This window comes from Falco cherrug, unplaced genomic scaffold (genome assembly GCF_023634085.1).
Source record: "Falco cherrug isolate bFalChe1 unplaced genomic scaffold, bFalChe1.pri scaffold_41, whole genome shotgun sequence".
Classification (NCBI taxonomy): Eukaryota; Metazoa; Chordata; class Aves; order Falconiformes; family Falconidae; genus Falco; species Falco cherrug.
In genome coordinates, this window is record NW_026599482.1 from 749,403 (window position 1) to 761,642 (window position 12,240).

The following is a 12,240-nucleotide window of genomic DNA, read 5'->3' on the forward strand; positions in this document are numbered from 1 at the left end:
CAACACGCAATGGAAGCAAACCCATGGTTGTTGTCAGCAGAAAGGCATGGCAGAATCGAACCTTTCCTGGCACGTCTTGGCAGGATGGTGGCCACCATCTCCTGCTTGGCTTTACGTGCAGATACGCAGGCCCCAGCACCCTGCCAGGACTTGGACAGGATGAAACAATACATGACTTGTTTAAAGAGAAGAACAGCAGGTGAGACTGAACACAAAGCCCTAGAAGGGACTCGAGTCCACATGTGAGGCATCTCCAGGCGCCCAGGATGTGTGGAAGCTGAAACCTCAGAACCAGCAGGCAGCAGCACACACCCCCCTGCCCCCACCCCCCGCCAGGCCTAATCACCCAGTTAGAAATTAGAAGAGGTTTATTAAGTGGCCAAGCAATAAACACGTCAGTGGGGTTTTTTTGCCTTTATTGGCACTTTATTGCCTTTATTTTCACCAGACCACGAGTAGAAGGAGAAGCAGAGGCCACCAGAGAGCACGGCACGGCTCCGGCGAAGCAGGCACCAGGTCAGCCCTGGGCAAAGGCAGCTCCCACGCACGGGTCCCTGCCTGGCCTCTGGCTCTCACGTGAATGTCCTCATCTGGAAGAGCAAGGTCTCCTTGAACTTCCTTGAATCGTGTCCGTATCCAGCTTGAGCTCAGCGTAGTCGACAACAGCACTGAGGCAAAGCTCCACCTCACGGCTGCTCTCCTCCAGGACAGTGTGAGCTGGTTCTGGGTCTGTCTCGATCACCTCCAAACAGGAAAGGGAAGAATCACTGAGCAGAGCCTAGAAAGCCCGGCTGAGCAAGAGGAGGCTTTTGGCCTCCAAGATCAGCCACGTACAGGGGCTAGAAAGGACCATTCCCATTTATTTCCCCGGGAAGGTGATAAAATTTAACCCTTCCATTACAGTGTTTGTTTCTACCGACTGAACACCATAATCACCACCACGACTGAGAGTACACCCATGGGGACAATGACCGGGTCATAGGTACCTCTCCCTGTGTTTCAACCCTGTAGAGTGTCAGACCTTTTTCATGGCCCGCTACAGATCCAGCAGGCCTCTAAATTAGGATTAAGTTCCCCTGTGGGAGGTCTGTGGATGGAGAACCCCAAGACTGAACCAAACCAGAAAGCACCTTTTCCCTCTTGTCTTAGCGGGAGGTGCTTTCCAGACACCATGTGTGGGGCAACAGCCACGCTGGTGAGGGCTGGGGACGGGCATTTTGGAATGGGGACGAACTCACTAGGAAAGCCTCCGAGTGCTGCTGCTGACGGGGAAGAAGTGTGGTTTACAGGTCTTAAAAAGGCTCAGAAACTAGGGAGGAACCGTCACTCCAGGTACGTGTGTGTGGCAGTTTCTGGAGCGATGCTTCTCCAGACTGCTGCACGACTGCCACGCAGCGCCCGGGCTGCTCCACAATGAGACATCCCACACAACATGGGCACCACCACCAAAATCTCTGCTATCGGTGTAGGCAGAGCTGACAGCTCACCCACCATGTGCCGGTGGGCTGGCCAGCGCACACACAAGAGCACTAGTGTGGCTCTCCACTCCAAAACAAGAGTCAGAGTGCAGCGTCTTAAACTCCCTGTTGGTGACAAGGCACTGAATTTGATGAAGAAATTTTAACACCACAAAACGTGATAAAATCGTAAAATGTGCCCTCCCGTTCAAACAGGTTGCAACACTTCAGCTTTTGGCAGAGACCGGTAGTTTGCATGTGGCTAAACGTGTCTTGTCAAAAGACCTCCCCATTTTGTGTTGGTGTCACAGGTCACTGCATCTGCCTCTCCCCCAAAACGCACTGCAGGTGAACCTCACGGATGGATTAAACGTCAGGAGGATGCAGGAGCTGCTCAGCCAGCAGAGATGGTGGCCTGCCAGGGTTTTTTTGTAGCAGCTCCGTTAGCTTTTCCTGTTTGCGTTTCTTACCTTCTTCTTCACAGGCCACGTGGCTCCTGGGCCCCTCATGGTGGTATCCACCCACTTGATGGTGCGCAGGCAGTCATCCCAGTCTTTAATCTGCTCCGGCGGCAGCGCGAAGGTGATCCTAGCCACCTTGCACTTCACAGGGTGCATTTTGAAGGTGACCGCGACATCCGATTTCAAGGTCACTGTGATGGCCTTAGCACAGCCAGCATGGAGGTGTCCCACCTAGGGAGAACCAGAGAGCCAAGACCAAACTGGAATCACTAGCAAGGGCAGGACTGACAGCAAAGAGATCGATGTGGTGAGCAGCTGTGCCAGGAATCTGCCTCTTACCGTGTATTCATCTGAGGTTTGACAGAGGAAAATACAAAAGATGCCACCTCCCGTAACACTGAGCCTTTTCTGTGGGGTTGACAGCCCCGCGCCAGCTAAGCCAGGGATTGCAGCTCCTTTGTGGCACTGAAACAGGCTCTCACCAGTACGTGGTGACTCCCTGCCAGCTCCTGGGAACCCGCCGGGCAGGGCTGGAGCAATGGGAAAAGGCAGAGCCATCCAAACTCACCTTGGGGGAGAAGTGAAATGGGGTGTCTGCCAGCCACTCAAACCGCATCGCCTCCGTCCTGCTGCGGTTGGTGATGGTGAAGGTCACGCTGTAGGGTTTCCCAATGTGACAGTCCCCAAACGGGATGTGATTCACTCTGGCAGCTGCTAGGAATGAGAGCAGGAGGTCTCAGTGTGCCTGAGGTCCATCCACCCCCCTCACATCCACAGAGACAGGCGTGGCCAACTCTTCCTTGCTCCAAGCCTTCCTCCCTGGGGAGACGCAGTTCCCCATCCTCCCGCTTCCATGGAAGCGCCCTGCCACATGCCTAAACCCGTGGCTGTGGCTGTGCAGAGCCACGCAGCACAGCATGCACTGCCCCTCTGCACAGAGCCAGCACGCTCCCAGACCGCCAGGTCAGGGGGTGACAGCACAGGCTGCGTATATCGAGGGCACAAATCATTAGGCACAGGCTTCATCTCCATAGCATACCATGGGCTGGCAGCCCTCCTTTTGGAGATACCCAGCTGAACGTGGGTATCTCTGACCCTTCCCTGCTAGCCTGCAAGCTTCTCCCTTGACAGAAGATCTTCTCTTCTGCTCTCAAGCTGCCTCTTAAGCCTCTGCAGGCTACAAAAGGCAGCAGGATCTGGCTGCTGAAGCTGGACCGCAGGTGCGCGGCACAGGGTGAGCAGAAACGTCTGTTTTCCTGTTCCTTGATCCACCTGGGCAGCCTTTCCTCTCTTACCCTCAATTACGTCTTCCTCTAGATTGCCCTCAGCATTCTCCTCCTCCTCACTGTCTGCCACCAGTCCGTGGATGTTATCTAGCGTGAAGTCATCCTCGTAGCCTTCGCCCACCAGCTGAATGTCGGTCTCCTCATACGGGTTGTTCACCACTGACAGGTGGATCCTGCCTTCCACACGTTGGGCCAGGGTGGGTTTGAAAAGCACGTCAAACTCTGCTAATTCCCCACGGAGCAGGACCAGGAGAGCGGTGTGAGGCTTTCTCTCTGCACAGCAATGGAATCAGCGACAAGTGATACAGCTGTACCGCTGAAATATTTCCGTGGGGCGTAAGGGGCTGAAACCCAGCTGCCTCCAAGCACAGGTTCTCCCACCAATGGTGCCAGACCCTCCTCCTATGTTCACAAGGCTACGACAGCACCACGCGTATCACTGCTGAAGTGTCTTAAACACAGGTTAACACCCAGCGCTCACTCAAACTGCAGTCAGTCAGCTCCTGCCACACGTAAAGCTGAGCCGAAGAATGGGTTTGGCTTCTGTTGGCTGGCTGTGGGCTCAGGGGCTGCCTCCATTCAGGCTGCTACTCTCACACGCAGCAAAGACCTCAGATAGTCCGCTGAAGTGGTGATAGCCCCCCGCAACTCAACCCACCATGTCCAGAGGAACAGAAAAAACTTCCAACCACTTTCTAGGAGGAAGCCCTGCGCAGAGTCCACATGAGAAGCTGGGGGTACAGAGAGCCCCAGCAAAGAAACAACATCTAACATTTGGCGGCTGCTTGGCCAAGCCAAGAGCAGGGCACACATTTCTCCCCTGTGTGGATGACCGCACTTCACGCTTACTGGATTTACGTCCTGCAGGAGAGTCCTCCTTCACGCCCCCAGCTTGGTAGACGCACTGTGTGGTGGGCCTGGCTTTCAAGAAGAAAACTCCCGCTTCATCCAACAGGTCTATCGTCAACTGAGAAAAAGGAACACAGAGCACAACCACACTGGTGTGGGTACAGGGTGACACGTGGGTTGGCACCGTACTGGTGCTGGTCCAGCACGGGGCATCCAGCATGCTTCTCCGCTTCAAACACAGCTCGTAGCTAAACTTACAAAGTTCAAGTAAAACTAGACAGAAAAAAGAAGTGTTCAGAGGCGCTGGGATACAAAAGTAATGAACAGAATTTTTCATTAAAGTGTAGTAAAATGGGATCAAATACAATCTAATGCAACTAGGACATCACACGTGCCCACCCGAGAATCAAAGCGTGAGAAGAGAGATGGGGGGAAAACACCCCACCAACTTTCTTGCGTTGCATTTAACTGAAAAGGATAGGCTAGTCAGAAAAATCGCATTTCCAAGAGGAACTCTCTTCCTGGAAATTACAAGTCATTCATTTGCTTAAAAAGAATTTGAGAGCTGTTTCCAGGTCTGCCATGCTTCCTGGGACCTCTTCTCCACGAGACAAGCACTTGTTCCCAGACCAGAGCATTTCCTGAGCAGGTCCTCACCTGGACAGGTAGGGTGCCACCATTACGAAGGACCAGAGGGAGTTTTTGTGAATCACCCAGCAACAGCTTCTTAAAGACCAGCAGAGGGGTCCCTCTCTTACTGTGAAGTACCGGGCGCAGGACTGTCACCCGAGGCAGAGTCCCATCTCCACTGACACGGAAGGTCAGGCTTTGCGCTTTAATTGCTGCAGGGCTGCAGGAAAGGCAGAGGAGAAATCATGACGGCTGGCACTAACCAATTTCCCACCTGGCAAGCAACAAAGCAGGGGCCACCCACTGCATTTCCCCTGGCTGGTGCTCCTGTACCCCACGACACAGGTCTCCTCCACCCCCCTCCTCCCAGTCCGATCAGGGCCATTCACAAGAGCTCTGAAGAGCCAGAGCCTTCCAGAGTAGCAGTTAAAGAACATGTCACTGAATCGAATCGTGCAGCACAGCAGGTAAATAATGAGGCGACAGGTGAGACATGGCAAATTCACTGGCTGCGATGATATGAGACACATGCAAAAAGCACGAGCGCAGCATGGAAATAGTATAAAAGCAAGAAGGGAAAAATAAATAGCACCATCAGTAATGATTATTTCCAAGGACGCTAAAAAAGGAATTGCGTACTAGAGCAGAAAGCTGACTTGTCCTGACTCAGCCACTAAACGGCTGGGGAAGAGCCGGTCAGGGCCCTGGTACACACGTCCCAGGACAGGGGAACTGGGCTCCTCTTTTAGAAGGGCTCCAGTCGCTCCTTTGACAGAGAATAGCTTAACATACCCCAGGTAATCACATACAATCATCTCATTTTAACAGAAACAAGGAGGAAATAACGCACGCTGGCTGGCTGGCACAGAAACGGCTTCATCTAAACCTTTGTCCTTGGAAAGCCCCAGCTCAACTGTTGCACATCTCCATTTCTTTCGGATTCACTAACTCCCAGTTGGCTGCCAAATGCTGCACTGTCTTCACAGTCACTCGAGGCTAAGCTATAACCCCTTCTCCTTCTACTCTGTCTAGTAGTTACCGCCTCCTCTATTCTCTAATGCTAAGCACTCTGCCTAAGGCTACTGAGAGCATCAGGGTTAACAAGAGGTCGGGGTCCTCCCAGAGGAGGGGCAGCCATCAGGCAGGTCCCCCCGCCCAGATTTCACAGGGGGAGTTACCTCGCCAGGACATCGAGGGAAGCCTCAAAAGTGCACTGGTAGCTCTGCATCATCTGTGGAGTGAAGGTCACCGTAGCAAAGGCGTGGGAGCAGCTGGGCACGCACATCCGAACGGGATCCACCTTGAAAATGTCCCTGATGGGGCTGTGAAACTTGGGGGAACCCACAGAGCCCTGTTAGGAGGAAACATCCTTCGGTGTTTCTTACGCAGTCTTATTCTTATATGCGTCAGCGGGAACAGCCCCAGACAGCGTGTCTCCCTTCCTGCTTGCCCTGGGCAGGCTCCTTCCATCGCAGGGGGTGACTCCAAAGCGGTGCTGACCTTGCACAGGGAGCCCAGGAGCGCAAAAGCTGGCTTTGAGCACTGGGCAGCCACCCCAGCACACAAGGGAGGGGGGCACTGCACGGAAACCCCGCGACTAACCTCAAACTGGCCTTTAAAGAGAAGGAAAAGGCCAGGGAGCCTGAGGGAATGGTCTGCTTTGAGCCCAGGCACGTCAGGCCAGTAAAGGCCCCCTCCGAGCGGGCTTCCAAGAGATGTGCAGAAGGGTTTGGGTCTCCCACCAAAGACCCAGAGCGGCGAGCCAAAGCCTTGCTCGAGACGTGCCAAATTCAGAACTGCCACCCTGGCACTGCTGCTCCCCCCTGCAGCCTGACCTGCACGGAGCTGGACTAGTGCGGGCAAGAGGAAGCAGCGAGTCTGGAGAACAAGGCAGCGCAGCCTGTAAAGAGCAACGGTCACCCTGGCCTCTTGTTCTTACCTCACCGGCGATGGGTTTGATGGAAAGGACCACATTGCAGGGGACTTTGTTGACATTGTGGATCTTGAAGCGAGCTGTGGCCCGGTGCCCAACCCGAACATCGGTGAAGATAAACTTGTTCTCATCTCTGACATACACACCCTTGTCTCGCACCGTCTGCGGGGTCTGGCAGAGGTTGACGTTGCTGCAGATTCGGTGCTCCTCAAAGATGGACTCGATGTCATCAACCACAAATGCTGCGAGCAGAGCAGAGGGAGGGCTGAATGCTGAATTCCTGATGAATTTCTCGGGACCCTGCTGGCCTCTCGGAAGGCTTGATAAACCCTTTTTGCCCAGGTCACTGCAAAACCCAGCCTTGGGCAGGGAGTCGGCTGCGAGGATGGAGCTCAGTCCCAGTCAAGGAGTACTGCTTTCCTTTTATCCTTCCATGCATCCCTCCCAGCCTCTCCCCGCTGGCTGACTTGAAAAGAACTGGAACCTCTGAGGATTTTAGGGTTTAGCTTCAAGGTCAGGGCGCCTCTCTAACCAAGCAGTAAGTTCAGGTGCTGACCAGCAGCAGGTCTGGCTGCGGGAACCTGTGGACGGGGCGTACCTGGGAGGCAGGACTCAGCCAGCAGGGTATAGGGGATGCCGAGGGGATTGTCCTGGGGGTCTCTGTCACTGATATCGATGCGCAGGTGCTCCTCGCACGTCCCCAGTGATTCCGCAGAGCAATCCACCGTGATCATCTGCTGGCCCCCAGGAGGGATGGAACCAAAGCCAGGGTACACCGTGAACATGCCTAGAGTGATGCGAGCCTGCAGAAAGAGTCCCAGGAGAAGGCTGATGTCCAGCAGCCCAGCCTTGAGCATCCCCAGCAAGGAGTACGCCACTCCTCAACCTCCAGCCAGGCCGAGCCCCCAGTCCCAGGGCAGGGAGGGATGACTCCACGGCCCAGAGGCAGCCCCAGGACGAGAGGGACAAGCCAGGAGGAGAGGAACAAGCAAGCCAGGAGGAGAGGGACAAGCCAGGAGGAGAGGGACAAGCCAGGAGGAGCTGCAGGCCTGTCCTGGCTGGCACACAGGAAGGAGTTTGGGTGTAAAAGGTGAAGGTGCTAGCTGGGATCCTCCAGCCTCAGGGGTAAAACAGGAGAGCAGAAATAACTGTGAGAAGTGACGGGAGGGAAGAGAGGGGACTGGGAAGACGAAAACACAAGGTCAGCTGGTATCTATGGAGTGGGACTTCAAACAGGAACGTGCCCACATCTGTGGTATTCACAGACCTATTTTGGCTAGCAGCCACCAAACACGGGACCTGCTCCTCTCTCTTGACCCCACAACTCCAAGTCTGAGCCGGAGCACGGGACTGTCAGTGCAACTGAGCAGCTCCTGCCTCTGCTTGTGGCTGGGAGATGACGGACCTCCATCGTGCAGACCATGTCCCATCCCACGGTGATGAGTCCCCATCAGCGTCCTCCCACAGCACCCACAGCAGTGTGTCTTGGGGAGCGGGAGCCACCCACCTGCATGAAGGGGCTGGCAACCTTCTGCAGCGAGCGCTTGCTTTTCTTGGCTGAGGAAGTCCTTTGGTGTAAGTTCTCACTCTTGCCAGAGTGGGCAGATTTCATTTGACATCCACTAAGAGGAGAAAGCAGAAACGTCCATCATGCTGAGCCCCCACCCCGTCTTCTCTGAAGCCAAAGCTGACCTTCCCCTCCCCACCGAGGAAAGCCTCCCTGCCCCTCGCAGCCCCCGGCGGCACCTCCTGCAGCTTACGGACAGCTCAGCTGTATCACCAGCTTTGCCCGACACACGGGGACACTGAGGCATTTTTCCACTCCCTGTTCACAAGCAGGTGACGTGAACTGGACAATAACCCAGGTGTCTGGGCTGCCTGTCACACACCAGCCATGCTGTCGTGCCTCCTCAGGCAGGGCAGGTGGTGCAGGTCTTCTCTCACCTTTTCTCTTGCAATCGGGATGCGTCCTGGTCTGCTCGGTAGATGAGGAATTTAAAGTCAAGGCTGCCTTTGTTCTCCAGCATGAAGGTGCAGGTTTTCCTGCTGCCCTTCACCATGGCACCGAAGTTGATGAGCGAGGCGGGGTGAATGCTGTACTTGCTGAACACAGCTTTCGCCGACACCCTCACTGGGATGACGGCGACGGTCTCGCCTCCTCCGCAGATGCTGGGCTCCATCACCTGCAACCAGAGGAGGGCTTGGTAAAACCAGCAAAGAGGCCAGCCTCTGACTCTGTTCCCTGATCCCACCCCAGGTCCCCACCAGCTCATCCTCCCTGTTTCAACGCCTCCTCCGGAGCCAGACTTTCAGCTCCGCTTAGGAAGCATCACAAATGTTTTCTGAGACATTGCTGTCACCTACGAGAATTACCCAGCTAAAGCCCTCCTTCCAGAAGGCACCTGTCCTGCTCACGCTCCCAAGACGTGCTGTGCCACCACTGCCTGGCTGGGGCAGCTCACCTGGTAGTGCAGGATGGGTTTGTCCTCGATATTCACTTCCGTCTTGGGGTGGAAGAACACCTGGACCTGCACAGGGCGCCCGGAGGCAGCCAGCAGGCCCTTCTGCGGCTGGATAGTGAAGTGGCTTGCCAGGTCTGGTATGGTGGTGCCTGCAGCTTTCAGCTGGAAACTGGGGAGAAAGGGAAGGAACAAAGACCTCTGCAGTTAAAAGTACAAGTGCCACCAGCACAGCCAGGACTTGACATAAGACCATAAAAAAATTAAAAGGGAATGAGTCCAGCTCTGCTTGGGGAATCTCAGATCTTGACAGAGTGCAGACCATCATGAGTGTTGCAAACTAACCTCGACACCCAATTTTCTCATCCCCTCCTTTAAAGAGTCATAAAGAGAAAGGAGCTGCCCCTCAGAGGAAGGCAATGGATCTCAGCAGTGAGTGGCTTCAATTTCAGGGTCTCTCCTTCTGGTTCCTGCTCAGCTGTGAAGGACTGCTGGTGTGGGGCTGCATTCTCCCTTAAAGTCTTTGAGATTAGGGAGCCCGGGCTTTTTATTTAACCAGACCACGAGGCAGCCAGCACGGGAAGCGGTTCTAGCCAAGGGCAGGAGGAGAAGGCAGGCCTGGGCAGATGGTGGCACCACGCGTTCACAGACCAGGCAGCTGGACCCACCTGTACGCAATCTCGTACTTCCCCTTGTTCCTCAGAGTCAGCACTTGCTTTGCATCATCCAGGACTTTCAGGACTCCAAAATCCACGGTGCCACCTGCACCTGCAGAAAACCCGCAGAGCCAGGCAAGAAACGGGGAGTATTAGTGAGCTGCTACAGACCACACCAAGTGACAAGACAGATATTTCAACACTTCCAGGCCAATTTCAATTGGCCTCTCAATACTGAAATGGGGCTTATAAGAAAGGTGGGGACAGGTGTTTCCGGGGGGGCTGTAGTGACAGGACAGGGGGCAATGGCTTTGAACTGGAGGGGAGAATTACATTAGCTGTTGGGAAGAAATTCTTCACTGTGAGGGTGGCGAGGCACTGGCAGAGGCTGCCCGAGCAGCTGTGGCTGCCCCATTCAAGGCCAGGTTGGACGGGGCTTGGGGCAACCTGGACTAGTGGAAGGTGTTCCTGCCCATGGCAGGGGGGTTGGGACAAGACAATCTTTGAGGTCCTTTCCAACCCAAACTGTTCTATGACACTTGGAGTTCTCAGGCAGCCCAAAACCCTTCTCAGCAAGTCTCCATTCTTGGAAATTTTCTTTAGCTACTTTGCTGCCCTTGCTCTTCTTACTCGGAGGGTATCTGCAGGGTTTAGCAGGTGAGGAGCTGCGTTTCTGTCTTCTTGCTTCCAAGCACTGATCCGACAACTTTGTGTGCCCTGCTGAGCCCTCAGGAGCTGCCAATTGCTCGCTCACATCGCTGTTGTTTCTAAGCCCCCAGACCAACCTGCACACTGCAAAGCTCAGGGGCGAGAGACTCGAGGCTGGCTGTGCCCTGACAGCCCTTCACTCCACTCAACTTGCAGGATACGCGCTTTATGTGACTGGGCCACGCTTGCATGCTACCCCATCCCAAGCGCTTTGGTTGCTCACCTGCCAAGGCAAGGCAACACACCCAGACTGCTTTGTTTTGGGGCATCCACTGACCTTTAGGAATGCTGATGATTGGAGCAACATCATAGCCCTCTGCAGAAATGAGGATATTTTCAGTCTGGACAATCCCCAGGATGTTTTCTGCATCTGAAACCTGAGGCAGCGAGAAACGAACACTGCTTAGACCGTTCTCTTAAATTCTTTTGGTAGACAACGTACGAGTCCTTGTCTCTGCTGGCTGCTTCCACCATGGCCTCCCCTGCTTGACAAGCACTTGTGGATTCCCAAACTCTCCCAACCTGCTCATCTCACGGGCTGACCCAGCGAGATGCTGCTGCAGTAAGAAGCCCTACCAGCCCAGCTCGGCACTCCTTCAGCAGGGAGTGCTGCCGCGGAAGCACCCGGGGAGACACAGCGATGGAAAAACAACCTCAAGAATTGTGAGGTGTCCCAGAGCAGGTGGCATTGACCGTCAACCCTCTCCTCTTCAATCACCCAGCATCCTCACTGAAGTGCAGCCCCCAAACCACGGGGAACAAAACCCCAGGGTGACAGCTTGTTGCTCTCCGTTAAGAGCTCCGGACAGGCTCCAGCATGGGCGCAGGGAGCACGCCGAGGTCTGGACAACCAAACAGCAGCATTCAACCACGCACAGCGGCAAGGTGGCTGTAACGTGCGCTCAGGACACAGCGCCTGGTTGTCTGGGCTGACGCAGATGCTCAGGGATGCACCATGTGCTCTGGTGAACCCAGGCTGAGGCAGCAGAAGTTGGGGTCACAGCAGCCTTGTGTCCCTCAGGTGCAGCTCTTCCTGGCCCAGCAGCACACATGCCCCCTGAAGCTCAGCTATAAGAGCAAGTTCCTTGCTGCTAAGGGCCTGCCCCCCCGGCGATGCGGGTAGAAAGGAACCTCAGGAAGGCTCATCCTTTGTCCCCCTCTTTGCAGGGAACCCTTCAAGCACAGCCTCCACCCCGAAGATCTCGTTGCCCTGCCAGGGAGGGCACAGTCCCCCCCTCACCTCCAGTCGGATCTTCTTCTCAATGTTGAGAGCCTTTGTGGGCTTGAAATACAGATGCACGTCAAACTCCGTGCGCGGAGCCACGATGCCCTCGCGTTGTGACACGGAGAAGTCCTCGCCCAGGTTTTCCAGCCCACAGAGCTGCCAGGCCACAGGCAGCAGGGTGCTGTTTTGCAGGACCAGGGTCTTGCTGTCCTCCCTGCAGAGGCAGAAAGACACCCTGCACCAGCTGCTCGATGGTCAGGATAGGCCTTGCAACTGAATGCATCTTGGAGCAGCCCTATGCATTAGTTTATATATATATCTTTATCTATACACATCCAGTATTTATAGTATCCATAACATTAGTTAAATGTTTTCTCTGTGTCACAAGTCTCAGAGGTGAGGTCCTGGGGAAGGGCTGGGTGCTAACGGTGTATCCAACAGAAGGGACATAAGGAGGAGCAACTGCACTGCTCTCCGAACCAGCAGACGAGATACAAATGAATCAAGATGCCCATTGCACCACGTTGCTGGGGGCTACAGAGCTTGCGGCTGTCCTGGGAGAACCAAGCCAGCAAG

At 54.8% G+C, this 12,240-nt stretch overlaps 1 pseudogene; it reads right to left on the reverse strand.

Moving 5' to 3' along the window:
• Positions 1 to 404: 404 nt before the first annotated feature.
• The window catches only part of LOC106630953 (hydrocephalus-inducing protein homolog), a 93,590-nt pseudogene continuing 81,754 nt past the window's right edge, over positions 405 to 12,240 (reverse strand).